The sequence below is a fragment of the Myotis daubentonii genome, chromosome 2 (genome assembly GCF_963259705.1).
Source record: "Myotis daubentonii chromosome 2, mMyoDau2.1, whole genome shotgun sequence".
In the NCBI taxonomy this organism is placed as follows: domain Eukaryota; kingdom Metazoa; phylum Chordata; class Mammalia; order Chiroptera; family Vespertilionidae; genus Myotis; species Myotis daubentonii.
The window spans coordinates 162647222-162672213 of record NC_081841.1 but is presented as its reverse complement, the minus strand read 5'-3'; positions in this window follow the sequence as shown (position 1 = coordinate 162672213).

Genomic DNA, 24992 nt, shown 5'->3' with positions numbered 1-24992 from the left:
AAATGCACGATGAACTTCTTATTTCGGATGAAGTAACTCTTATGGAGAGGGCATTTTAGAAGCTATCCTTGCTGTGGAAAGGGAACACTCTGGGCCCTGGTCAGGAAAGGGGCTGTTGTAACCCACACCACGCGTGCTTAAATCGTGCTCAGACTCACCGCCACCTGTGGTTCACCCATAAGCATTGACATGTGACTGAAGTGCAGGTCCTGCAACAGTCAAGTTTTGCCATAGCAAGTTCATTCGAGTAAATATTGCATTGACCTGGGCAAGAATATCTGGTCTAAAGGAAACTTCTCCCTTGTGACTATGGAGGAGATGGGAAAGGGGACTGCTTACCTCTCTCTCTCTCTCTCTCTCTCTCTCTCTCTCTCTCTCTCTCTAATCCACTACATGTAATAAACAGGTCTTTTCCTTTTCTTCTGACTGTAGTCAAAGTGTGCATGATTCTATTGAACAAAATGGATTAGCTCATGAACATTGATATAAGTTGTCAAGAAATTAAGTTAGTCCTGAACCCTTACCCCTGTAAAGACATTGATTACAGGGCTCTTCTATATGTGAGATTCATGAAGCTCTTGTTACAGTGTTTGGCACAGAGCATGCTCAATAAATGACAATTATTACTATGTGGTAATCATAATAGTCTGAGATTATTCAAATGAGTAGGTAGTGACTAATCAATGCAAGTGAATGGAGTTTCTACCAGTCATAAGAGCATGGCTAGATATGTTGCCTCACATATTTATATCTACACCCATCTGGACTAGGGGAATGTACCCATCTGGATTGCCGTAGGACAGACAACAGGACACTCTACCTCTTCCTTCCTAAGCAGTCCCTGGGGATATGCAGTCCCTGAAGCACAGGACTAAGTGCAGGGGAACTTCTGGACTCAGTTCTATTAGGAGGGAGGGAGGAATAGCTGCTTGACAGCAACCAACAATGTCTGTTACAGTTATTAGCTTTCCCACCTTTTGTCTGCTGCATCTTAGTGAACCCCATAACCATATGGTTCTGAATTTAGTACCTTGTGATGAAGTGAGCATTATGCTTCCATGTGGGAATGCTTTCTCTCTATTTACCCCATGTGCTATTATGCTGACTTTCAGATATGCTCCTGCTCCTGCTTGTCATTCCATTATGTTTCTCATCCTATTCAGTTTTCAGGTTTTAGCCAAAGTCTCCTTTTATTCATTTATTCGTTTAATCTATACATGACAAAAACATGTAGATTGTCTAAATCAGGCAGGAAGAAGATTTGACTTTGGGTGTAGGCACACAATACAGTATATAGATCTTGCATAATAGAAATCTACACCTGAAACCTATATGATCCTGTTAACCAATGTCATCCCAAAAATTTTAATTTAAAAATTAAGTAATTAATTTAAAAATAAATTATTTCAGAAAGTATAGATATAACCTATGATGGAAGAAATAGAGACATAAATCAATAATTCAAATAGAGCATAGTATGTACTGATTTGGAGGTTTGAATCTGAGCTTCCAATCACCAACTCCACCTAAGATGGGAGGTTAATCTTGTTGGAGGAGATAATGTTTAAATAGTATCTGGAAGGAGTCACATAGGCAGGAGGGAAGAGTAGCCCTTCCAATATGTACAAGTTTCTGATAGTGCAGGCTTCCTTCTGGAACGTCAAATGGTAAAGCTAGAGTACTACACAATGGTTGGAGGAGAATATTCTTTTTTTTTTTTTTTTGAGGAGAACATTCTAATCACCTCACAGAAATTTTCTATCAGTCTAAATAGATTTGTTATATAAAAGAGCTAAATAAACCATTCTATACAAATTATTGAGTTATTATTTCTTAGAGGAAAAAGTGAGAGATTGGAGTTATTCAGATTTGGATCTGGATTTAAATCTTGATCCATCCACACACTAGCTATGTGACTTGGGCAAGATATTTCCGTTGAGCACCTTTCATATCTGTGCAATGGGAATAATGTTCTAATATGATAAAGGCCAAAATGTTAGTAGTCGCAAAATACTTGTAAGTGCCTCTCCCATAATGAGTTTTAACAAACATTATCTTCCTCATGCCACTGTTAATTAGCTTTGGTATTAATATCCTTCTTGGAATTCTCTCCTCAGTTGGCATCCATGATACACTCTCTCCTAGTTCTCAGTCTCAACTCTAGAACTATTCCTTTTGGCCTTCACCATGGATTGCTCTTCCTCTGATGGATCTTATTTTCCTTAAATAATGATTATCGCCAAGGATTTGTCTTACCATCTTTTCTACTCAATCACCATGTAAATGCATCAAATTTAAGTCACAATCTATTTTTTGAAGCTTCTTAATTTTAGTGCTTTCTCTTAAGCCTTAGACCTGTATTTCAACAGCTCTAATTTTAGTGCTTTCTCTTAAGCTTTAGACATATACTTCATCAGCTGTATTTCAACAGTGATATCTATATCTATATCTATATCTATATCTATATCTATATCTATATCTATATCTATATCTATATCTATATCTATATCTATATCTATATCTATCTATCTATCTAAAAGGCTAAGTGACTGACCTACGTATGTCCAACTGTCCGACTGACCAACTGGCCAGTACATATGACATGCACTGACAATTTAAAAATAAATGTTGACTCCTGCATGCACGATACATATAAAGCTCTCTTGACTTGTGCATTCGTGATACATATAAAGCTCTCCCTGGTGCCAATTTGAATGTTGCATTTGGAGGGAAAGTTCTCCAGGAAATTTTTGACAATGTCTCAATGTTGTGCTACATGCTAATCAATTGGCCATAGTACAAATGAATTTAAAGTACTGTAGTGTTTGGGGATATTTCAGACAGTTGTCTCTTAAAACAAATATGAGATCAGAGGATTCTGCTTATAGCAAGTGGTTAGTAAAACTTGGAGATGGCAAACTTGATAGCAGTTTTCATTTAGGAGTGGGTATTATTGAAATCTCCTGTGAAATATTTGTAACAGATCTATTATTGAAGCTACCTTTGGAAATAATATATCTATAGATAATATTAAAAATATATCTAAATGTGCTATTCTTTGTCTTAAAAATGAGCACGTTCATAAATTAAATGAAGAAATTTTGGATATACTCGATGGAGATTTTCACACCTATTTGAGTGATGATTCTATCAATTCAACAGATGATGCTAGAAAGGAAAATTTTCCCATCAAATTTCTTAATAGTATTACTCCTTCGGGAATGCCCGTGTCATAAATTAAAATTGAAAGTAGATGCAATCATCATGCTACTGATAAATCTTAATAGTAAATGGGGACTTGGAAGCTACAATTCTCAGGTGATGCACCCAGAACCAGAGAGGAGGGAGCCCAATTCCGGGGTGCATCACCCAAGAACCATCCTCTCGTAATCTGGGACCCCTGAGGGTATGTCGAAGAGCTGGTTTCTGCCTGGTCCCCGCAGGTCAGGCTGAGGGACTCCACCAGTGCAGGAATCCATACACTGGGCTTCTAGTCATTACATAAAACCAAATATTAAAGAGAATGTGCTTATTATTATTTTCAACTCTCCTGTGTTAGACATTCAGAATTACTATTTTAAAAAGTCATCCAGAATGACATGATGTATCTTCTATTATTTCCCTGGATACTTCCTTTACTTTGCTAGAACCTGGTCATGATGATTGAATGATAATACTCAGTTTTGGGCCAATTTACTAAAATCTTGTGGAAATAAACATCTAATCAATCAATGACAATTTAAAACTTGACCTACATCAAAGTCCACTCTTCACATGTGCCAAGGTTTAGGTTTTATTCTTTGTGATAAGAGTTTATTGGGTGTAAGTGAATGTCTCACTCCACAAAGTTGTGACATTGTATTCTAGTTATTTAGAGTTCTCTCTGAACCAGTGACTTCATGAGGAGACATTCTGAATATTATGAAAGTCATTGTTTTAACTTCCTTTGGCCTGACTTTAGCTGGTTACATCTTATCATCAAATTAAACTTTGTAAAAGATGTGTCCAAATAGTCACATAATATAGGGTTTGAAAGCTTCTCTAAATGATTTGATCTTGTTGGAACCCAGAGAGACTCCTATCAGCAAAACATACTCTTTCAGTGCCGGGAGCCGGCCCATCCTTGCTGTTTCAAGGGACCTGGCATATATGGCATACAGTTCCTAATATGTTTGCTCACCTTCTTGGTGCTGTGTTTTAACCAAGGTCACCTCTCCGAGAAAGGTTGAATCCCAGGTAGGGATTTTCCCCTGAAGTTAGGGAGGGAATAAAACCCCTCAACTAAGTGCCAGGCGGGTAATTAATCACTTTAACTATGAACAATCATGCTTAAGCTACATAATCTTTACTCCCTGGAATGGAGATAAGAAATGCCCTAACCTTTGTAATAGAGATTGATAGGATTGAATCAACTGGTATAAATACAGATGTAACAAGACAGAAAAAGACAGAACTTAAGAAGAGAGCCAAGAAGACAGAACCTACACAGAACCTACAGACAGAAGAACTTCGCTGGAGAGAACATGGCAAAAGATCCTGGACTGAACCTGACTACAGAAATTGGCAAGAGAACCTGACTAGAACCTGGTGACTGAACCTGGCTGGAGAACCTGGACAGGACCTGGCTGGAGAACCTAGCGAGGGAACATGGCCACAGAACCTGGCTGGAGATCCGAAGCAGAACCTCTCTGGAGATCGAGACCAGAACTTGGCTGGAGATCCTGGCTAGGCTGCTGATCAACTGAACGCTGTCTCCGTGTCATTCCTTCTTCGCCGACTCCGTCTACGCCTTTGGGAACCCCTGGATCTGCTGGGGTTGGACCCCGGGACACAACCTCTCTGGAGCTCCTAGACAGAACTTGGCTGGAGAACTGGCTACAGAACCTGGCTGGAGACCCTGACAAGAGAACCCGGCTATGCTGATCAACTGAACGCTATCTCCGTGTCATTCCTTCTTCGCCGACTCCGTCCACACCTTTGGGGACCCCTGGACCTGCTGGGGTTGAACCCCGGCATTTCAGGAGAATGATGCTCTAGGCTAGTGGAAAGCCCATCATAATATGTTCTCAGTTATATATCATCTGGCACCATCTTTATACATCTCCTTGGATAGCCAGTTAAATCTCCTTAGTGTATTTTTGTATGTGTAATATAAGAAAGTGAACTATATTACTAATATCCTTTGGGTTTAAAATTTCTATAATTCAATGAAGCAAAGCAAAAATGAACAAAACATCAAGTTGTGTTCCAGCTAATATAGCCTTTAGGCATCCACATTTACATATCCATATTTGATATCACATCCATTACATAAAAAATGAGAGAGAAAAATTAAGGCCATTCAAATTAAAGAAGATTTATGAAGAAGCCCTATAGTAACACAATGTAAAGGTATAAAGGCACTTCTATAGGAATAATAAAAATAAAAACTAACACTGAGGAGGCTTAGGGAAGGCCATCCCAAAATATGCCAAAATGACATATTGATTATTTTGCATTAAAGTTACTCAAGAAAGAGCCAGTGCAGAAAGGGCATTCTGACCTTCCTCTCTGTCCCCCTGAAGACAGGACATAAATCTCCCATGTGGAAGGAACCCTCTCTGCAGCAGGAGGTGAAAAGGTAGAGGGAGGGCTATGTAAACAAACTCTGCTTAGTTTCTTCACTAATTAGGACCCAAGCGTAAGTTCTTTGTCTTGTCAATTCTTCACAAAGTTATTGTTTCTTGGCCTAAAAGGTAGAAAACTGCATGATTTAGTCACTTCAGGGAATCTCCTATTTCTGTGAGCTCCCATACCTATAAAATTAAAATTTGGTTTTCTCCTGTTAATCTCGTTTATGTTCATTTAATTTTAGACAAGCCAGAAGAACCTAGAAATGTAGAGGAAAAATGTTTCCTCTCTGACAACACAAAACATTGAGAATTTAACCCTAATGATATTTCTGCTCCGGAAAGGGCTTATTTAGCTCTCTAATTTAAGTTGGACTTGAAGGCCCAAATTATTTCTCCAAACTAGGACAGGGTATATCTGGATTTTCACTGAGGAATCACATCTAAATGCAAATGGAAAGGCTTTTCCGCGTGGTCCACAGCGAAGTCAGGGAGAGGTTAGGAGTTATATTCAGATTCCATGGACTTCAATTCAGTTCCTTATATACTCAGGGTGTTTTCTAACCAAAAGTATTCTTCAAGTCATTTCATGGTTTGAAGAATAAAAAATAAAATTATCTTTTAAAGGTATCTAATGGCTAACTGTTTGCAACTATCAAATTGCTGTGCGATGGCCCTGATAAATGAAATAAAAATAGATCTTGGCTGCTCCTCAGTTTCTGCAATGCAATACGTCGTAATATCAATGATCACAGCCTTTATATGCTGTTCAGGTTCCTAAAATTTCAACTTAGTTGCTCCCTTTGCACAAAAGCATAATTTAACTTCCTCAGTGAAATTATTTAAACAATTTGAGTGTTTTCTGTGGAGATGTGAATCAGTAGCCTATGTTGTAAACATCAAAACATGATGGAAATGAAGAAAATAATACTGTAATTTAAACTTGGAGTATCTTTTTAGTACTAATACAGATCAAGTTCCCATTGAGGTTTTTATAGACAACTAGAGGCCTGGTGCGTGCAATTTGTGCATGGGAGAGGTGTCCCTCAGCCCAGCATATGCCGTCTCGCAATCCGGGACCCCTCAGGTAGGGTCCCTAGGCCTGGCTGGCAATCAGGGCCTATTGGGGCTTTTCTTCCCCTGGCTGCCGGCAGCTGACCCTGCCCCCCCCCCCCCTTCTTGCCACTGGTTGCCTCTCTGCGAGCGACAGGCATGAGGTGTGATTGCTTGGCTGCCTGGGACTCCCTTGGTGGGGCAATCAATTGCAAGGTCCCCAGATTGATTGCCTTGCAGAGGAAGGCCCTGCCCACTTACCACAGCGCCACCAGTCAGGTGGCCTGGGCCTCCTTCTGTGGCCGTCGGCTGGGTGGCCTGGGCCTCTCTGCAAGGCGATCGATCACAGGGTTCCATGATTGATCGCCCAGTAGAGGGAGGCCCAGCCCACCTGGCCAGGGCTCCATGATGGGTCACCACGCAGAGGGTGGCCTGGGCCTCCCTCTGAGGGGTGTTCGTGGGGTGATGGTGGGGCCCCCCTCCCAATCGTATTGCCCATGCCTTGGCTGGCCTGGTGCCAGTGCATGTCATAGCGTGGTCGTCTGAAAGGTCTTACAGATGGTCATTCCGCTGTCCAGTTGTTTGGTTGATTTGTATATTACATTTTTATTATTATAGACTAGAGACCCGATGCATGAACTTCATGCACGGGGGGAGGGGGGTGGTTCTCAGCCTGGCCTGCACTTTCACCAATCTGGGACCCCTTGGAGGATGTCTGACTACTGGTAGTCAGACATCCCTCTTGCAATCCAGAACCGGTGGCTCCTAACCGCTCACCTGCCTGCCTGCCTGATCGTCCCTAACAGCCTCTGCCTCAGCCCCTGCCACTATGGCTATGTCCGGAAGGAGGACCGGATGACTGGAAGATGTCCAGCTGACCCGGTCTAATTAGCATATTACCCTTTTATTAGTATAGATATAGCCCAGGACACTGTCATATGGAACTCTGTTCTCAGATGTCAGCATGCACTTTATCAAAAATGCTTCCAAGAATGAAGTGTTTTTTTCATATTTTTATTTTATTAGCAAACATGCTAACCATTTTAATCCTCTTTTATGAATAGCAAGTGATAATGAAAATGCAATGAGTAACCCACCACTACACAGCTTGTTTCTATGTTATAGAGTCAGTCAAGCAACCCTTTCATTTACAGTCAATATGACATAAATGGTCAAAAGTCAGCCTGTTTACAATCCTTTCATTATATGTTAGATTTCTTTTCCTTCCTTCCTTCCTTCCTTCCTTCCTTCCTTCCTTCCTTCCTTCCTTCCTTCCTTCCTTCCTTCCTTCATCTTTTTCTCCTTCCTCTCTTTCTCCTTTATTTTCTTCCTTTCTTTCTTTTCTTTCTTTCTTCTTTCCTCCCTCTCTCCCTCCCTCCACACCTCCTTCCCTCCTTTCCTTTCCTTTCCTTTCCTTTCCTTTCCTTTCCTTTCCTTTCCTTTCCTTTCCTTTCCTTTCCTTTCCTTTCCTTTCCTTTCCTTTCCTTTCCTTTCCTTTCCTTTCCTTTCCTCCCTTTCCCTTCCCTTCCCTTTCCTTTCCTTTCTTTTCCTTTCCTTTCTCCTTCCTTCCTTCCTTCCTTCCTTCCTTCCTTCCTTCCTTCCTTCCTTCCTTCCTTCCTTCCTTTTTCTTTCTTTCTTTCTTCTTTCTCCCCTCTCTCCCTCCCTCCACCCCTCCTTTCCTTTCCTTTCCTTTCCTTTCCTTTCCTTTCCTTTCCTTTCCTTTCCTTTCCTTTCCTTTCCTTTCCTTTCCTTTCCTTTCCTTTCCTTTCCTTTCCTTTCCTTTCTTTCTCTTTCTTTCTTTCTTTCTTTCTTTCTTTCTTTCTTTCTTTCTTTCTTTCTTTCTTTCTTTCTTTCTTTCTTTCTTTCTTTCTTTCTTTCTTTCTTTCCTTTTGTTTGCCCTAAGGATCTAACATACAACCTTACAACTTGATATATTGGACAACACTCCAACCAACTGAGCTACCCAGCCAGGGCTGCCTTGTCATTTCTAAGTGGGAAATTGTGAAATACTTTGTTTAGAATGAGAAATAAAGTTCTGTTTTTGTGTTCAACTTATAAAAAGAAATTAATTCATTTGTGTTTTGAAAAGGGAAATTATAATAATAATTTTAGGCTAGCATTTTAAATATCTATATATGTGTATACATACTATAAATAGTCCTTTGTGTGTATGTACAGTCATTTATATTATACATAATTATGTAGATGTAAATGAATATATATAATTATTTTGTATAAAATTTATTTCCCCTGCTCACACATTTCATTTAATACTATTTATCTCTACTGATGAAAATCCCATCCTACCAAAAAAATGACATTTGAGATAGATATGATAAAATATTTGATAAAATGATTAGTGAAAGTCTATTTGCCTTTATGGCAAAATTTCCAAAACTTCTATACTCTTTGGGTATTTTCTTTCTTCAGCAAAATTATGACATTAGTTGCTTGTGGTGGCAAATACTTGCATTGCATCATGTATACCCTCACATAGCAATATGATTTGCCAAACTGCAAACTCCTAAACTTACTGCTACAGCTTTCCAAATCACTGCCTTGCATTCAGGCACCAGGGTAAATAGAAGTGAGAAAGCAGGCTGGCTGACATTGAGAACCATGAAAATATAAAAGAAATAGAAGAACAAGGAGATACTAATAATTCAGATCAGGAGCAAAAAATATAATGGACCTTTAAGAGAGAATTCACAATGACCCTACATCATCATGGTCCCTTCAGCTGAGAATGGCATTCAGAATCTCTGCTTTCTGAACTTTTCTTGTTCTTTTAAGTCTACTCAGGAATCCCTTCTTTCCTAAAGCAGTAGCTTCTACCAAAGTATGATTTATCCCAATATTTAATCCTGATGCCAAATTGTTCACTGACAAGAATAATATTAAAGTCTGAGATTATTTTACTTCAGAGAAATCATAAAATATATATATGGTTGTGATAATTTCCTCCTTACCAATGTTGACAGTTATTAAAAATTCAATTAAGGTACATTTCTTTAAAAAGATGAGAAAAGTATTAAGAAAATATTCTCTGCACCTCTAAAGAATTATTGTTGACTGTTTTAAATGGGCTTGGTTTTGAATCTGTTCTGACGAAATTCTGTGAAAAGAGCTATCATTTTTCAGAAAGATAATCCTCATTAACATCAGAACGAGAAGTCATTTTAAGTTGCAACTCATAATGCTTCTCTAAACACAAGGAGAGAAATATCCTAACTGTGAGTGAGTCTCAGGAGCAGCAGAGGAAAAGTGATTGCATAATTACCACTTTTGAAGATGTTTAAGAATATTTATAAGCTTAAATTAAGATTATAATTGTCATTTGCATAGAAGCATTTAGATTAAGGAATATGTTAAAAATGGGGGAAGAGATCAGATAACCTTTTAAAATTCTTTTTGGTGTTAGTTGGTACTGATTAAAGCTTGATTAAATGAGTTGAAAAAAATATTAGTTTTCCTTTCTACAATTCAAAGTTTATTTATTCTTTAAATTTCTTCGGAAGTCCAAACAAGTAACATAGACCAAGCCTCATTTGTCTTTTGCCCTGAAAACTCTCCTGGCATTTCCTGATATTACCATGGCCATTGGATCTATAATTAGGATTCTGACTCTGGGCAGCTTTCCAAGTACATCTCCAAAATTAGGCTAGTGTATAGGCATTCTGAACAAATGCCAGACAGTGAATTCAACTGAAAGGGAATGGGGTTACCTTGGATAATTGAATGTTCACACAATCGCTGACACGTTTTCTCTTTTTCCTGGTTCTAAACTTATTTATGAGAATATTGATCATTTTACAATGATATTAAGTTAGAGAATTAAAAATGACCTTGGAAGATATTCAAGACTCAATTTTTAGGTAGCCAATATTGCCATCATGTTAATTTTATGAAAGTTATTTTGGAATAAACATCTTTCCATCTTCAAATCTTCAGGCAGGCTAGGCAGGCAGGACAAAAAAGAAATGAAGGGGGGTGGGGAGGAAGGAAGGAAGGAAGGAAGGGGAGACAGAGAAAGAAAGGGAAATAAATCTACCACAACACCTTATTCTAAGAAGTTATTTGGTTCTTGATGGAACTAAAACTGGATTTTACAGTTTTTCAGTTAGAATCCAAGGATGGAGAGAAGAGAATAAATCACTGAAGTAAATAGACCAGGAAGAAAATTTCTTTCCTGGATTGTTATGATAAATATTATGTAATAGCTCCTTGCCAATGTATTTTACTTAACAGAAAAAAAAACAAACAAAGAACTGCTATAAACCTAAGATTGTAGGGTAGGATAAGAGTGGAAAACAATATTCTTTATTGGGGCTGTTATGTTTTATTACATGTATTACCAGATTTCTACAGTTGGAATAAAGCTGTTTTTATATTAAAGCCATAAGCCCTTCAGCTTTTGAAGATTTCTAGCAGCATATTTCACCAAATGTACTCCCAAACATGCACATAAATTGGGCTTTTGTTTTGGTCCTTAAACTTTAAGGCAGGATTGCCATTTGGCTATTATTATATAACAAAATCTACCAATTGCTTTATAAGATGAAGTGCAAAAGGAGAACATTCCATTGCCTGACTTGCTGTACATTTAACTGTATTTTTTTTTACATTTTATTTTTACAGAAAGTCTAATATACCTCTACTACAGGCCCGGTACACAAAATTTGTGCACAGGTAGGGCCCCTAGGCCTGGCCAGTGATCAGGACCAATCTGTGTGGTGACAAGCGGGGTTATCAGGGGCCCCTGTTCACACCTGCCTTGGCTGGCCTGGTGCTGCCCACTTGCTAGCTCCACCCCCTGCCACCACCAGTCAGGGCCTGCAGGCTGGGGGTAGCTCCTGTGTTGAGTATCTGCCCCAGGTGGTCAGTGTGCATCATAGCAACTGGTCATTCTGCTGGTCATTCTGCCAGTCAATCAATTTGCATATTAAGGTTTTATATAGATAGATAATATATAAAGTAGCATTTATTGTATTTTATAATTAGCTAGAAGCTTGGTGCACAAAATTAGTGCATGGGGGTGAGGGTCCCTCAGCCCAGCCTGCACCCTCTCACAATCCAGGACAGCTATCTCCTAACCATTCACCTGCCTGCCTGCCTGATCACCCCTAACCACTCACCTGCCTGCCTGATCACCACTAACTGCTCACCTGCCTGCCTGATCACCTCTAACTGCCTCTGCCTTAGCCCTTGATGCTGTGGCTTCATCAGAAGGATGCCCAGAATGATGTCCATAAGGTCGTTTGGCTGTTAAGTCTAATTAGCACATTATGCTTTTATTATTATAGATTAGTGCAATCATCACATTTGCTAAAAGGAATGAGAAAATCTTTGTTCTTTTTTTCAATACTACTCTCATCTTCCTTTTACCAAATTTACATATATCTGTACCATCTTAGTCTTCTGCCCTACTTTATGGCAAAGTGAAGGCCCTACTCATGTCGAATGCTGACACCTTTTATGTTTTGACTTTTATTATTTGGATCCCCTCTCTCCCTGCATATTTATTCCACTTTATCAGCAGCACCTTCCCCAACAGCTTAAAAACTCTGGAAATTCATACCTATTTAAAAGGACAAAAACAAAACTTTGATGTCACATCTCTTTTAGCCAAACTCTGTTGTGTTTTATTCCTCTGTATAACCCAGAATCTCATAAGCATCACTTGCTATACTGTTTCTACATTTTATTTACCTTTTACTCTTTAAATCACACCATTGGGAATCTCCTCTTACTTTCCCTAAGAAACAGCTCTTTCTAAAGCTGCAGAACCTCTATGCAACCAAAATAGAATGGTCCTCTCAGTCATTAGTGTATGAAGTCTCTCCTTTCTGGTTTTCCAGGTACCACACTTTCTGTCCACTGTTATCTTCTGACCTCCAAGTGCTCCTCCCTAGTTCTGTTAGTTGTTGTTTCCTGCTCTAAGCAATTGCTAAATGTAGGCATTCTATAGAAGACACCCTTGGATGTATAGTTTTTATTCTAGACTTTCTCACTAGATGATCATATCTATTTACTTGGTGTTCAAGAACATTTATATGGCAGTGACTCACAAATTTGTGCTCCTAACTCAGGCCACTCTTGTATTTCTAGATTTTTATAGTCAGTTTCTTTCTGATATCTCATGTACATCAGACAGGCAACTTAATTAAATTCCTTAACATATCTAAAATTAAACTCAGTCTTTGGGTCAAACTTAACCTTCCTCTGGTTCTCCTATTATAAGCACTTAGCATTAAACTACCCAGTTACTTGAGCCAAAGAAGTAGAATATTTTTGAGATATCCCTTTGCCTCTCTTTACTTGCTACATCAAATTAAAAAAAGTGGTTCCTCTTTTTTGTTTTGTTGTTTCCACTGCTTCCTCAAAAATATATCTAAATTGATATACTTTGCCCACATCAACTGCCACAACTCTCCCATCTTGAATTACCTGCTTCCTCTTTTGTTTTTTACCAACCATTCCTTTTAAAAGAGTTAAGTTAGCCGTATTCCAAACTTATTATCTGTACTTTTAAAATTAATATCTATTATATTAAAATTCCAAATGTAAACAGGCCTGACAATGCCTTACATTGTTATACTCCTGCCTTACTCTTCAACCTAATCTCATCACTCTTAATCATCATATTCCAGCCATGTTGTCCTTTAATTATTTGAATATATCAAGTTCTTTCTGGCATCCTTTCCTTTCCTCTACCTGAAATACCCTTCCTTTTATTTATTCCTGGCAAATACCCACTCATTCCTCAGGTACTAGCTTAAAGTTTTCTCTTGAGATAACCCTTACCATATCTCCCAATCTGAATTAAGTTACTTCTGTTTTAATATGGATCATTATTATTTTCATTAATAATTAGTAGAATATATATATATATCTATATATAGATATAGATATAGATATATAGATATATATATATATATACAGTATCCCCCAAAATGTATACACACACTTTGAATAATTATAAAGGCAGTGTTTATTGTAATACACTTCATTTTTCAAAATTGAGATATTAGCTGTTAAGGTTTGTATACATTTTTTTTGGGGGGGGGGGATGCCCTGTATATATTTTTGGAATGCTTGTCTTTTGACTAGATTTTAAGAGTTAGACAAATCTTAATTCAGGTCCCCTTTTCACCACTGTACCAGTATGTTTAATACCTAGCACAGAATTTGGCATAGAATAGTTAGTAAATATTGTTGAAAGAACAATTTCAATTATTTTTGGCCACCCAATTTTCTTCAGCCTCCATGATAACATTATGCTAGCATTAATACACTGAAAATTATTATGGGGTCTAAAATAAACAAGGAGGTTAAAAGATCATGTCTGAGAAAGTTACCATTTTGCCACTCTCATCCCTTATATTCCTACCTCCAGTCCAAAGATTAACACTTTTATTTGCATTCAGTTACAAATTTTTATTTAAATCATTTCTTGGTGGCTCTATGTATCAGAAATTTGTGCAAATTAAGATGTTTTTAAATTCCAGTCCAGGTCATATCTGGACCCTGACACACCTACAGAAATGTGAATGGGAATAGTCAGTGAATATGCAGTTATTTGAATTACTCTGATTTGCCTTGTTTGCTAATATTTTAGAGACATTAAGACAAATCCTCTTTAAAATAACACTTTATGATGGATTTCATGTCAATTTAAGAAAAGTATACATGCTACACTTGCTGATGGAGTTCATTTCCTTTTAGGAAAAGCACACATGCTTTTCAAACATTTACCTGTAAAAGTAGCTTGGAAAATGGAGATAAATTAAACAAGCCAAAAAAGGTTCATGTAGCAAAAAAGGTCAATGGAAATTGAAATGGAAAACATTGATCTAATCCAGAGCAGGAGCAGAGGGAGATCAAAGGGATCAGAGAAGGAGAATTGCAAAATGCTACAATATATTTTAAAACTTATAAAATACTTATAGAAGAATGAGTATATATATATACCTAAAATATTTTGATTCATAATATTTTATTATGGTCAAATACAAGTTGCTTTACTCAATTATTTAAATTTTCTTACAAGTTATTTAAATTGTTGTGCAAAAATGCATATTAATATATAATTTGTTTGATGTTACAACCCTTCTAGAATTAATTTGGAAACATGTAATGGAATTTAAATATGTTTATTATGGGTTGTATTGTGTCTAATCAAAATTCATATATTGAAGCCCTAATCCATAGTACCTCAGAATGTGAACTTACTGGAAAATAGAGTCATTGCAAAGGTGTTAATTAAGTGAGGTCATGTGGAGCAAAGTGGACCCCTAATTTTAATATGACCATTGTCCTTATTATAGGGGAAATTTGGACACAGACATATACATATGGAGGATGCAGTATGAAGATGGAGGTAGAGATTCTTCAAGACATGCCAAAGATTGACAGAAAACTACCAAAACTTGGAGAGATGGATGGAAAAGATTTTCCCTCGTCCCTCCAGAAGAATCAGAATTTGCTGAAATCTTGATTTCAGGCTTCTAGCCTCCAAAACTTTGAAACAATAAAGAATGTTGTTTAAGCCACACAGTTTGTGGTATTTTGTTAAGGCAGCTCTAGAAAGCTAAAACAATGTTCAGTTCTTTGGACTTCATTATTCCATTTCTCTAAATATATTCCAGATAAATAATTCAATGCCAATAAAGGTAAAGAAAACTTTGTAGAAACATTATTCATAATAATACACTTTTTAAAACTATACTACATCCACACAGTAAAACATTACAAATACATTTAAATATACTTTCAATAATTATTAATGAAAAGCAAAAGCTTATTCTATAATGTTACATTAAAAAAATAACCCCTTTTACTGAGACTTCCACTTTTACTCAAGATAGAGTAAGGTGATCTGGATTTCTTTCTCTCTCTCTTTTTTCTTTTTTACCCCTTTATTGATTAAGATATTACAAATGTGTCCCTATCCCCCCAATGTCCCCTCATCCCCCCAATCCTGCCCTCACCCTCACCCCCTGTTGTCCACATCCATCGCTTATGCTTATATGCATGCATACAAGTCCTTTGAAATAACTAAAATACCCAACAAAGTATATGAAACTGTGACACGCAAGATATAGGACAGCAGGCAATGAGAAATAGTGATCCTTGAGAGAAAGAAAGCAAAAAAGGTGAGTCTGATGATTTTCTCAACTTACTGCCTGGCCAAAGTTTTTAAGGTGTGGCTGAGGCAGGGAAAAACCCAGGTTGAACCTGGAGGTTTCTCTGAGTTGATGAAAACTAAAAGGAAGTTTTAGAAAGTCAAGGCAGGCTGAGTTCACAGTACCATGGAGTGCCATAGAGGAGAAAGCAACACAGAGTCAACTCTGAGACTTACAGATGGTCCCTATCAGTATTCAGGTGAGTCCTAATTAGCTCATGTACTTGAGGAAACTTCTAAGTAGCTGGGGAAAAGAACTACCTGAAAGGATTAAAAAAAGTAGTACTCAGACTTGACAGGGCTGAGTCAATATCTGTTCTTTGCAAAATTTGAAAAATTTAGAGTTCATTGATACCTAGTTAGAGTACTAAACAGTGTTTTATCTTAGTAATGAAAAAAACATGAACGATAGATAAAAATTAACACTGGCTTACATAACAGAGCTTAATAAAAGACCTGAAAGTAAAAACTGTGTCAAAGTAACTTGAGGATGTACTAGAACAAAGCTCATAAATATTGATTGGAATACAAAATAATTCAGCCCTCAACAGGAGTGAATAACAATGTCTGATATCTAATCAGAAATTACTAAGCATTCAAATAAGCAGAAAATAAAACTTATATTGAAAACAGAAAATAATCAATTAAACCTGACACAGAAATGACACACATGAGATTGAGATCATTAGTAAATAAAGACATTAAGACAGTTATTATGACTATATTCTATAATTCCAAGAACAAAGTTTGAACTTTTTACATAGAAACATGGGAGGTATCTATAATAATAAAAGGGTAATATGCTCATTAGACTGGATGTCCTTCCAGACGTCCTTCCTTCCAGACAAAGCTGCAGAGGGCGGGGGCTGAGGCAGAGGTGGCAGAGGCCCCTGGCCATGGCGGCAGCAGGTAGGGGCCAGGGCCAAGGCCCTTACACAAATTTCGTGCATTGGGCCTCTAGTATATACATATAAACAATCCAAATGAACTTATAGAGATGAAAACTACAATATCTGACATGAAGAATACACTGGCTAGGATGAAGGATAGATTGTATATTTCAGGAAAATATTAATGAGCTTAAAGATATAATAATAGTAACAACATGAAACAATGAACAAAACTGAAAAAATGAAGAAAGAACAAATAAAATTTAAAATAAATTCAAGAAGCTAAATAAACATGTAACTCGAGTCCTAAAAAGGATAATAGAAAGTACAGGAGGAGAAAGTACATTCAAAGAAATAAAGACTAAATATCTTCCTAATTCAGTTAAAGTTGTAAAAATGCGTAGAACCAAGAATCAATATGAACCCTAAGCACAAGAAAAAATGAAGAAAATCACACCAAAGAATCTAATTGCTTAAGACCAGTGATAAAGAGATAAAAACATGGAGAGCAAATCAACAGTAAGTACAGTGAGAAAACATATGGTGATAGCAAATTTCTACTTGGAAACAGAGAGAGGTATGTTAAAAATATTTTTAAAAATCTCTGCAAACCTGGAAATCCACACACAGCAAAAATATCTTTCAGAAACAAAGGCAAAAATACTTACTCAAACATAAACTGAAAGAATTCATCACCAGCAGAAATGTGCTATAATGCTAAAGAAAGTCATTCACACAGGAGAAAAATTGCACTGGATGAAAATCTGAATCTATATGGAGTAGAGAGGAGTAAAAATGGTAATTACTGTGGTCATAATTAACCATATTTTCTTATTATTTAAATCTTTCACATTTTGAATTGCTTAAAGCCAAAATAATGTATTATGTATTTGTAACACATAGGAACAAAATGTCTGATAATAATATTATAGAGTCTTGGAAACAAAAAATGGAAGTATATTTTTATAAGGTTCTTCTACTGTATATAAAGTGGTATAGTGAACTGGAAGGTAGACAGTGATAAATTGAATATGTACGCTATAAACAATAAAGTACTTAACAACTAAAATAACATCCAAATGATTTATAGCTAGCCAATAAGCCAGCAAAGGGAATAAAATGGTACCATAAAATATACTCAATTCATCCCATAGAAGTAAAAAGTGAGGAAATACAAAAATAGCATATGGGATTTTTTTAAAGTAAAAATAGTATCATTCTAGATTTAAACCCAACAATATCAATAATTTTCATATATATATATATAAAGTGATAATGGTGGTGTCAAAACAGAGAACTAGATCAACTGAATGGAATAGAGAATGAAGAAACGGAGTCATATTTATGGACAACTGGTTTTGAGCAAAGGTGCAAAGGAAAGTCAGTGAGGGAAAGGATAACCTTTCAACAAATAGTATTATAACAACTGTATATCTATATGCAAAAAAAGAAGAAATTCAATCCACATTTTGTACCAAATACTAAAATTAACCCCAAATGGGTTATAGACCAAAACTCTAACATTATGAAACTTTTAGAAGAAAATACAGGAGAGAAATTTTGCCTTGGCTTAGGTAAAGATTTCTTGATACAACACCAAAAGCACAATCTATAAACTTAAAAAGAAACCTGCTAAATTAGACTTCAGCAAAATTAAGAGCTACTGCTCTTTTAAAGACTCTGTTCAAAGAATGAAAAGACAAACTACATACGTGGAGAAGAGATTGAAAATCACATGCCTGTGAAAGGACTTGTATCCAAAATATAAAATGAACCTTCAAAACTCAGTAATAAGAAAACAAACAACCTAACACAAAATGGAAAATTTGAACAGACACTTCATTCAAGGTGGTAAATGCATGAAATAAAAGCACAGGCTTAATATCTTTAGCCATTAGGAAAATTCAAATAAAAACAACATCAAGATAAAACCATGTATTTACTAGAATGTCTGAACAAAAGAATCCAGACCCACCACTCCCTAAAAAGAACATATAGTGCATAATTCTATTTATACTGAGTTCTAGAAAATACAAGATAAGCTGGAGTGACAGAAAGTAGATCACTTGCTGTCTTGTGATGGGAGAGGGTAAGGAAGTGGGCAAAGGAATACAGAGGGGCATGTGGAATTGGGGGAGGTGATGTATATGCTCATTATGTCTCTCCAACCCCCACCTTTTAAACTGTCATTTTTAGGACCATAGGTAATGGTTGTTGAATTATGGAGTACTTCACCTAAGTATACATTGTTTATTATCTAGTAGATAACCTCTGGAATTTGAAGTATGGTTGTGTTGCCACTGCTTAGTTGCACTATACATGCAGCAGTTTATATTCAATTTGAGGTTGTTCTTTTTTTAAAGAGGTGTTTTCTTTTTGGTAACAAATTATTAGATAATAGTAAGCTATTTACTGGTGTTGCTCAGTAATGCATTGTATTTATTTATTTTTCTTTTTACTTTGTTTCCATTTACCTATTTCTTCTATCCCCACCCCCAACTCTGACAACCCCAATCTGTTCATTATCTTGATTGTGGTGATCATTTGCCAATGTACATATCAATCAAAATATTTCAATTGTACAAATTAAAAGTGTAGTTTATCATATGTTTATTTTATGTGCCTAAATAAAGCTATTTTAAAAAGTAAAATACTAAATTATTCTAGTTATATAATATATCCTATCTAATAAAAGAGAAAAATGGTAATTGGCGTACGACGATACCCTTTTCATTGGCTAATCAGGGCTATATGCAAATTAACTGTCAGCCAAGATGGCAGTTAACTGCCAACATAGGCGCAATGCTGGGAGGCGAAAGGGGAAGGAGGGAAGAAGCTGCCTGCTGCTGACTGCAATTGGAAACCCAGGCGGCAGCCAAGAGCCAGAGAACCGAGCTGCCTTTGCTCCGAGAAGCCAGGCCTCCTTTGCCGGCTTCTGTGATAAGAGAACCTGGCCACCTTTGCCGGCCCTGGGCCAGTAATGGGAGAAGCTGGGTGGGGCAGGGAAGAGGCGGATGTCTGCCTGGCTTCTCAGATCACTGATCACCAGTGATGGGAGAACACCCAGAGGCGGGGCCAGAGGCCAGGCTGCATAGCTGCCTGGGGACACCATCTGGACCCCAGGGGCGACGCAGCCAGGCCCCAGAAGGAGACCCAGGGCCCGGGGCTGAGTTGCAGCTGTGGTACGCAATCCAGTGCCTGGGCTGAGGAGACCCAGAAGGAGACCCAGGCGCAGGGGCTGTTTTTGCCGCTGGGGCACGCAATCCGGTGCCCAGGCTGAGGAGACCCAGGGCCCGGGGCTGCGTCGCAGCTGGGGCACGCCATCCGGTCCGGGGGCGATACAGCCAGGCCCCAGAAGGAGACCCAGGCCCCAGGGCTGTATCGCTGCTGGGGCACGCGATCCAGTACCTGGCTGAGGAGACCCAGAAGGAGACCCAGGGGCCTCGCAAGAGGAGAGTCTCCATGGTCAGATGGCGTGGTGTCGGGACAGGAATAAAGACCCGAGGTGACTCAGATGCCTGGCCACAGGGTTAGACCAGCCAGCAGGGCCTTTCAGTTAGGACTGGGGTGGGGGTGGGGCGAGGGAGGCAAGCCGGAAATAGAGAACTACAACTCCCAGGAGGCTTAGCGGCCAGGGCCTGGGTGCCTGGCTGTGAAATCCAATGGGCTGTAGTTTCGCAAGCCACTTTAAACTAGAGGCTTGCAAGGTTGGAAGTTCTGCGCCTGGAGCCAGGGAGAAATGGAGCTGGAGCAGAGAGAAGTGTCCATGGCAGCTGTGGGCTTTGAGGAGTTCTCAGCACCTCCCGGCTGGGAGCTGGCGCTGCCTCCGCTGAAGGTGGTCACATCCTGGAGAGCGAGCTTGAGACCGAAGTGTAGTTCGTGTCTGGGGGTCTGGGCAGCTCCAGCCTCCAGGAGCGAGACGAAGAGGAGGAGGCAGCCTGAGGCCAGCAAGGGCGGCGCCAACAGGAACTCAATCCATTCGCAGGAAGTACCAGGCGCTGGATCGGTGCTGCAGGGAGATTGAGCAGGCGAAGGAGCGGGGCCTGAACAGGCTCCATCAGATATAGAGGATAACATGGAGACTCCAGCAGGAGCGGAGGTTCCTCATGAAGGTGCTGGACTCCTACGGTGACAACTACTGGGCCAGCCAGTTCACCATCTTACTGGAGGACGAGGGCAGCCAGGGCAGAGACGCCCCCAACCCAGGCAATGCTGAGAACGAGCCTCCAGAGAAAGAGGGGCTGTCCCCACCCAGGAGGACGCCAGCGCCCACAGAAGCCAGCAGCCCGGCCCCTGGCGAGGGGCCCAGCAGTTGGAAGAGGCCACGAGTGCCATAGGAAGGGCACTGGGCAGGAGTCCCGCTGAATCCAGAGCTGGCCCCCGTGCAGATAAAGGTGAAGGAAGACTTTGGCTTCTAAGCCCTCGAGGCTCTGGACTTAAGTTGGGTTTCTCGGGGGCCAGACAAGTAGCTGCCCTACCCCACCCTAGCCAGCTCCCCCTTTGACTGACCCCCCAATAAATGGACCCGATGCAAAAAAAAAAGGTTATAGAGGCATGTTTATAGGATCAAATAGTATAAATATAGATGTAACAGGACAATAAAAAGAGAACCTGGCTATGATGATAACCTGAATGCTGCCTCTGTGTCATTCCTTCTTTGGGAACCCCTGGACCTGCTGGGGCTGGACCCCAACATTCCTCTTCTTATAAGGACTTCAGTGAGATGGGCTAAGGGTCCCACTGGAACTGCCACAATTTAATGTAATCCCCTCTTTAAAGATCTTATCTCCATATACAGGTACATTCTGAGGTTCTGGGGATTAGGATTTTAACATACATTTTGTTGATTACCCAAACCAGCCCCAACCAGCATGTTTCAGAAAGTAGATTCCTACAGGGTTATTTACCAAACATTCAGAAGTATTTTTAAAAGAGCTAAGCCCCTCGCCCACCGTGTGGGCCCCTCCCAGCGAAGAGCGAAGGCCTGGGTTCCGGGCACCAGAGGAAAACTGGTGCCAGCAGCCAGGGGAAGGGGCCCCCAAGGGGCCCCAGATTGCGAGAGGGCACAGGGTGGGCTGAGGGACCCACCCGAGTGCACAAATTTTTGTGCACCGGGCCTCTAGTATATATATATATATATATATATATATATATATATATATATATATATATATATAAACAAATGCAATGTATAAGCTAATGACAAAAATAAAAATATATTTGATTTTTAATAATGCCATCATGAGTAAATTTTTCTTCATTACATTATTAAAATATTTGAAAAAGACATGTAACTTTAATATTCCGAAAAGTATGTTTTTTACAAGTAAAAAGTGCCAATATATAACTTGTGAACTAACTCTTTTCTCAAGTGTAAAGTACAACTAACTTTACCATTTAGTTTAAAATACATCTTCCTTTCTTTTAAAATAGAAAGTCAGCAGTTATACATTTTATCTGTAAGACAGCTCCCTGCAAACTCTCAAAGAGTGCTAAAACTAGACATTTTCTCTTAGATTTGGAAAACAAATAAAGACTCTGGGTATAAAACAATAACTCGATATGCTTAAGATTATTCCTGGTCCTATATGGTGGAAAGGAAGCAGCTCTGTTGGTCTTCAAGGGCTGTGAAGAAATTCAGACTCACATTGTGAAGGCAGATCTACCTAAGATCTACCTAAGAGAAAGAAATTAGTCAAAGGAGGAAAAGAAAAAAAAATGGGACAGACATGAGAAAACAGAAAAGGAAGCAGTAGAAGAAGCAGCAGTAACTAGAACTTGGAAACTGAAGATGAAACCGAGATGGAGGAAACAGGAGGCTGACTTTCTGCCTGGCTGATGTCTCGTCCACCCTTCCCTCACCTTCTCCCCAGAGTGCCACTGGGATAGGATTTAAGACCTACAGTGGCTCTCACAATTGTATATTTAAATTGTATTTTTATATTTCTTCTTTTTGAAACTTTTGTCACATTTTTATACATATTTGTTTCTCTTACTATATATTTAGTTTTTCTAAAAACAAGGATCGTGTATTTTTCTTCTTTGTAACCTGTCCTTACCTCCTAATTTTCATGTATGAGTGCCCAGAAAAATATTTTTCAAATGGCTGAGCTACTTAACAGATATTCAGAGTGCTCAATATAAAAATTTTGTGTTTTTATGGAATGGGCCTCTGATTCCTCTGCATAATTTCTCAACTCTTCAGATAAGGGGCAGATACACTGACCACATTACTAGTGTGTTGAAAGCCAGGGGCATTTTTGCCTTTCCATGTCACACAATCACCACATTCATAAAGGCTCAAGGGTATTCCTCAAGTTCTGCTTATAAAATATAATAAATATCTCTGGTTAAAAAAAAAAGTTCAAATGCGTAAGATAGAGATGGGAGAAATATGTCGTTCAGATACTGTTTAACACTGCAGCATTATTGGACTCTTTCAAAAACAGAGATCCAATTGTTATGGCTCAGTTGGGAGGATGTGCAGGGCACTTTCATCCTTCAATACCAGCGCTTATTAGCCAAGGGAAGCCCTGTGTTACAACCCTTTGTCTTTGTATTTCTACTGTGAGCTCTGAGAGCTCTTTCATATGTCTAAGTGTCGATGAGACACAGTCTGAGGAAACTGCAGCTTTTTATTTTATCTATCTAGACATCTGAATAGAGGCCATATGGTTCATCTTTCTAACAGTTAAGACAAAATAAAGCATTGAAGAGATCACAATTTACATCCCCAGCACTCTGATGTAACTCTTATTTAGTGATGACTATCTATTAGGGAAAAATGTAAAACACTATTAATGGTAAATAAACACTCTCTCTTGTTAGACATACATATGGTTAGCAGAAATCAACAAGAATACATCTCAGAAAACAGAACACTCTTGGCAGGCGATTTTTGATTACCAGTCTAATCTTTGAAATGTAGCAATAGCAGATCATTTTTGCTTGGAGATTTTTTTTTTCAATTATAATGTGAAAATTACAAAAAGTAGAATGACTCATTTAGATTCAAAATATCACTGAACAAATGTGGAAAACGTCTTAATTCAGTTGTTCAGCTAAAAACTGAAGAGCAAATAAATTAAGATTCATTCCGAACATTATTTTGAGAGCCCTGTTGAATGTGCTTCACTATGACACATATTCAAGGACATCTTATGACATTTTGATGGTTATGTAAAAGATTAAGTTGCCAAGGGCAACAATGTTTGAAATGACTGGAGGATAACTGGAATAACTAGATTTCTATCATGAGGTGATGCAGGCTTCAGGAGTTGGAGAAGATATGCCAAGGAAGTAGTAAAAAATAGAAGCCATGATAAGAATTAAATTACTATAAAAGGGAAAATATTGAGGACTTGTAAATGCTGTAGAAGAATAGAGAGAACATTTTGTACAAATCAGAGATAATGCCATTACCAAAAGTTAGCTTCAAAAAAGGAAGAGTCTTACTTTTGTTGAAATACACCTGCAGAAATTATTAGAACCAAAATATATAAGCTGAGTTATATTTTCTGAGCAATGAGCCCCATTTTTACTTGTAAGGATAATTGTTGACAATGTGAACCTCATAGAAAGGCTGATTTTGTTAAAGGTATCTAAGAACATCTTTTAAATTTGATTTTCAAAGCATACATAAGATAAAAAGCCCAACTTTTGCCAATTTGTTGAATAGGCAGAAATTGATTGCATTCAAAATATAGCATTTATCAGCCCTGGTCAGTGTGGCTCAGTTGGTTAGGCATCATCCTGTGCACCAAACGGTAGTCAGTTCGATCCCTGATCAGGGCACATGCCTGGGTTGTGGGCTTGATCCCAATCAATGATCTGCTCTTTCATTGATATTTCTCTCTCCCTCACCCTCACCCTCTCAGTAAAAATATATTTTTTTAAAATACAGCATTTATCACAGCCTAGTTTGCATTATACTGTACATATTTGCCTCTTCCATATATATAAGCTTCTAAAGGGTTGGCTGTGGGTATTGAGGACCTTGCATTTATGGGGCAGATACACTGAACTCCTTGTCTCTGGAGTTCCTTGCATTTATGTAGGATATTGAATAGTGTTTTGGGTAACACATTGCTGAATAGTCCACTGGCTGTCTAAAGAAAGTTCCTCTGGGTGTCGATATATAGTCAATTTTGTTTTCATGGTAGTTAATATTCCATAGAGAGGTCACAAACACTGAGTTAGTGAATACTGAACCGTATCGGGACATACAGAATTAGGTTCCTGCAAGCCTCTGGTAAC